Below are 5,906 nucleotides of genomic sequence, written 5' to 3'. Positions count from 1 at the left end.
ACACACACACACACACACACACACACACACACACACACACACACACACACACACACACACACATTTATATATATCAGGCTGCTTTCAGATTCTGTCTACCAGGTTGACTCACATGGCTTTGATCAGCTTGAGGCTATGGTAGAAGACACTTAATCCAAGGTGCTACACAGTGAGACTGAACCTAAAACCATATGGTTGGGAAGCAAGCTCCTTAGCACACAACCATGCTTATACCAGTAATTTTCAACTGTTCACGTAAAGTTTACCAGTAATTTTTGGGTTGATCTCCAGTGATCCATGATGTCAAAAAGATGGTAACCACTGCCTTCAAATATCAGTTAGTTTTAGTCTTGTCTATACCTTAAGGGAGAATTTTGATGCATGGCTGAGAGGTTAGGGTGTTGCACTCATGATTGCAAGATCATGGTTTCAATTCCTAGACCGGGTGGTACATTGTTTTCTTGAGCAAATCACTTCATTGCTCTGTGAATATTGTAACACATGACGGGTGGTACACTTGTGTACCTTTTCAGACAACGTCGATGTGATGGAGGGAGTGAGCTAAGGTGTAGCACATACATTTGATCACTATAACCAAACCACTTGTGAAGGTCATTTGGCAAAAGCTGGACACCCATATGTCGTCCTTGGTGGGAGGGTCCATTATATCAAAACATTATCTGAATGACAAATACACAAACTAGTTTATTAAATCTTCCCTGAGTTCTTCATTATTTAAAAAATTGATTGAAACTATATCATTAGAAATATAGATTCAAAAAGATTAAGTTGGCATAGCTGTGATTAAGAAGGTTGCTTCCCAACCACATAGCTTTGAGTTCAATCCTACCTTAGGTAAGTGTCTTCTACTATGGCTCCAGGTGGACAAATGCCTTGTGAATGAATTTGGTAGAGAGAAAATGTGTGGAAACCTGTTGCGTATGTGTAAATATGTGTGTGTGTGTGTGTGTATTTATGTCTCCATAACTTACCAGTTTGGCAAATGAGATTGACACAATAAGTTCCAGACTTAAAGAAAAATGTCATAAGTACTGGGGGTGATTTGCTTGCCAAAAATCCTTCAAGGCAGTGCCCCAGTCTTGGGCCAACCAAAGCCTTGTGAGTGGATTTGGTAGATGGAAACTGAAAGAAGCCCATTGTATATGTGTGTGTCTGTTTGTCTGTCTGTCTCCACCACTGCTTGACAACCGGTGTTGGTGTATAACTTAGTAGTTCAACAAAAAGAGACTGATAGAACAAGTATCGGACTAAAAAAAACAAGTACAGGGATCTAGTTCTTCAAGGTGATGCCCCAGCATGGCCACAGTCTAATGACTGGAATGGATAAAGGATAAAAGGTATGATTTACATAATAGGTCTACTTGGTCAGTGCTGACCTGGGGCTAAATAGCAACAGCTGCTGCATGACATCTACCTTAGTGTTTCTCAACTGGTGTCCATTTGGCCCTGGGGTGGGGAGTCCATATAAGATTTTGTTGCTAAAATCTATGTGCAATAAACTGGTTATACATCTGTGTTCCACAAAATATTTTAACAGTTTATATATATATATATATATATATATATATATATATATATATATATACGTAGGCATGGCTATGTTGTGAGAGGCTTTCTTCCCAACTACATGGTTCTGAGTTCAATCTCACTGCATGGCACCTTGGGCAAGTGTCTTCTACTCTAGCCTCAGGCCAACCAAAGATTTGTGGGTGGATTTGGTAGATGGAAACTGAAAGATACCTATCGTATGTGTGTGTGTGTGTCTGTGTCAGTGATTGTCTTCCACCACCACTTGACAACTAGTGTTGGTGTGTTTACATCCCATAACTTAATGGTTTGGCAAAAAAGACCAATAGAATAAGGCTTAACAAAATAAGTCCTGGTATTCATTTGTTCGACTAAAACCCTTCAAGGTGATGTCCCAGCATGGCCTCAATTAAATGACTGAAACAATTACTGATGATATCTAACTATGAAAATATAAAATGATTCTTTTTAAATGAGTGACTGGTGGGGGGGGGGGGTCCATCCAAGTAAAATAGGAATCAAAAGGGGTCAATAGGTAAAAAAATGTTATAGAAACACTGATCTACATGAACACTTGACCTGCTAGAAATAGTGACCATATCTTTGTCCTGTCACACTTTACTGCCATAGAAAAGGAAGGAGACATTTTTGGATAATATTGTCTTAGGAGATGGTCATATCTGTAAAGGCCTTTGATCATATGTTTATTTGATCAAAACTGACTGAGAGATAAGAAAGAAAAACAACATGTACATTCTGAAAACTCTCAAAAAATACTCTTTGATCACTGTCAGTATCCCATAGCAATATAAGGGTACTGTATGCTGCCCTCCACCCCCATCTGGTAGAGAATCCAAATCTTTATTGGGAGGAACCAGAATATCTGACTGTGACTGTAAACTTCCATTTTTGCTAGAATGAAGTTCTTCCAACTCTTCATAACCAAGAGCATCTTTCTGACATTTGACTTCTGCTGCCATCTGGTGATAAACCGAAGAAGTAGGCTGCTTGAATGCAAATCAGAAGGGTGGAGTTGGGGATGGAGGCTTCCCTTTCTGTTATCTATCAAAGCTTCCGGTGTGTTTAAGGGGAGATAGGTCACCGTGTGAATTTGTAAACCCCCCTGTTCCCTTTAACATAGTCACACGCAAATATAGATATTTGTCGAATGCACCATGTGACCGTCAAAACCTGACCTTTTATGTGGTTATGGATCAGTTCTTATTAGATAGCACCGTGGTGAATATTGAAAAGAAAAACCTCCCTTATATTATCTGTGCAAAAGTATGGTCCAGAATGTGGTAGCCAAAGAAATATTGATTCTTGTTTATCCATTAAAAAACAAAACAAAAGAAAAACAACACCAAATTCCTTGAGCAAAGTGAGATTTTCTAACACTTATGTTCTTCACCTTCTCCTTAATAAGGACAGTAACAACATAGGTTTTTGTTGTTGTTAGCTCCTGCTTGCACTGAATCCAGTAGACTCCTGCTCTAAGGGCAGTCTAATTGAAACCATTCTGCCTCTTTTAATGGTCTTTAAGACTGTTTTAGCCTACATTATCTAACATGTCTCCTTTCTGTTTTTTAAGGAAGTAGGGTGTGAACTGAGGAAGATTTGCCTATCATTTTTAAAAAGTCAAGTGACCACATATATGTTCTGTTAAGTACAAGGGCCTCGAATTTGTGGATGTGTATACTCAATAAAAGGTAAAGATCTGATGTGATCCCATATAGTACTATAATCCAAATTGCAGGGAACTCCAAGAATTAAGATACTTGGATTAAATTAGTGAAAGTGACATGGGAGGTCCATGGGAATGTATGACGAATAGAATGCAAAAGACTAAGTAATAATGGAATATGGGATAAGTCATGATCAACATTATTAATTAATGCTTGGAGAAATGGAAAGAAATAGTTATTGTGACATTTGGATATTGTAATTCTTTGGAAAAAGGAGAAAGATGAGGTAAAACTGAAAAATTAAAAAAAAGTAATAATAAAAGATATCAACGTGTGTGTGAGTATGTATATATGTATGTATGTATGTATGTGTGTGTGTTTATATATATATATATATATATATATATATATACACACACATGTATATGTGTGCACGTGTATATATTTGTTTATGTGTATGTATGCATGTATCTATGTGTGTGTGTATCTATACCTATCTATCTATCTATTTATATATACATCTATATGTCTGTCTGTCTGTCTATCTATCTATCTATCTATGTATATATATATATATATATGTATATATATATATATATATAAATGCATGTATGTATGATGGGATTGATATTAGTTTCTGTCTACCAAATCCTCTACAAGGCTTTGGTCAGCTCAGAACTATAGAAGATACTTGCCCAAGATACCATGCAGTGGGACTGAACCCAAAACCACATGGTTGGGAAGCAAACTTCCTAACCACATAGACATGCTTGCAATCTACATAGTAAAATGTATATGATTTAAAGGAGATTTGGCTATTATGTCTAGCAAGTTAAATAACTGCATAACTGCTTGTACATTGGTTTGTAGGGTGATACTTATTACATGTAGAGCCATTAATATTTGTAATGATGTAGGACCATGGTCTGGCAGACTCATTTTGCATGCCAGGCAAAATGCATAGTGCCATTTTGTACATCTTTACACTCTAAGTTCAAATTCTTCCAAGGTTGACTTTACTTTTCATCCTTTTGAGATTAATAGAATAAGTACCAGTTGAACACTTGTTGGCACTCCATCGCTTACGACGTCGAGGGTTCCAGTTGATCCGATCAACGGAACAGCATACTCGTGAAATTAACGTGCAAGTGGCTGAGCACTCCACAGACACGTGTACCCTTAACGTAGTTCTCGGGGATATTCAGTGTGACAAGGCTGACCCTTTGAATTACAGGCACAACAGAAACAGGAAGTAAGAGTGAGAGAAAGTTGTGGTGGAAGAGTACAGCAGGGTTCGCCATCATCCCCTACCGGAGCCTCGTGGAGCTTTAGGTGTTTTCACTCAATAAACACTCACAACGCCCAGTCTGGGAATCAAAACCGCGATCCTATGACCGCGAGTCCGCTGCCCTAACCACTGGGCCATTGCGCCTCCACTGTTGAACACTAAAGTCGATATAATTGACTTATCCTCTGCCCCCAAATTGCTGGCCTTGTGCCAACATTTGAAACTGATATGAGTTACAATATAGGTCTGCAAGCTGGCAGAATCATTAGCATGCCGAGCAAAATGCTAAGCAACATTTCATTGTCTGGTTTTGTTCTGAGTTCAAATTCTATTGAGGTCAACTTTGCCTTGTGTCCTTTCAGGGTCAATAAAATAAATACCAGTTGAACACTGGGGATGATGTAATCGACTTGCTCCTTCCTCTCTGAACTTACTGGCCTTGTGCCAATATTTGAAACCAGTATTAGTAACAATGTCTCGCTCTTAGAATTTGTCTCAACAAAGGAATAAAAACATTAGAACAAAATAAATAGATAAATAGAAAAAAATCTGTTTGTCAAAACCACACAGTTTAATGAAGATTAAGTGTTTGGTTACAGTTGTGGTTTCTAACTGCTTAACCATAATGGTGTCCTTTGCCACTTTGAGCATTAACGGCTAAATTACTCAAACAAAATAAAAATAAAAATAAAATTTTTTCATTAAAATTTGTTCCAAGGTGAACCTGTTTCTTATTTTACGTTTCTTTTATTTTCTCACAAACACATACACATCCATATATATAATCATCATCATCAGTGTTTTACATCCACTTTCCATGACAGCATGGGTTGGATGGGTCATCATGATCGGCAGCAGTTCTTATTCAGAGTCATTACCCTTCAAGGCTGGTTGAAGACTCATGTCTTGCTTGCCTGTATTATTTTTGGCTCATAGTCTTTGTCTGGAAACATTGCTACCCCCAACCACTTTGTAGACTTTACTAGATGCTTTCTACCATGTCACCACCACTAAGGTTTTTCTTCGCATTCTGGCCACTTGATATGATCGTTATTTTAAATAACGGTCTTATCCTTTATATATATACTAGCAGCTAAGCCTGGTTTCACCCGGTCAATTTGGATGATGTGGCTGTAAAACCTGCTCTGTGTAAGCATTTGACTTGTCTGGGCATGCTTACATTAAAAAACAATTTTAGAATGACTTTTTTCTGTCAAAGCGCTAAAAATAACTGACCAACAAAAAAAAAAAACCAACCAAGATTCAACCAAATCAAAAAATAAACCCAAATACTAAGCGAACAAAGATGAACCATCCCACTTCCATTGTGCACACACATGCACACACAAAAACATGCACACACACACACACACACACACACACAC

The sequence above is a fragment of the Octopus bimaculoides genome, chromosome 21 (genome assembly GCF_001194135.2).
Source record: "Octopus bimaculoides isolate UCB-OBI-ISO-001 chromosome 21, ASM119413v2, whole genome shotgun sequence".
NCBI lineage: Eukaryota > Metazoa > Mollusca > Cephalopoda > Octopoda > Octopodidae > Octopus > Octopus bimaculoides.
Note: the sequence above shows the minus strand (reverse complement) of the source record.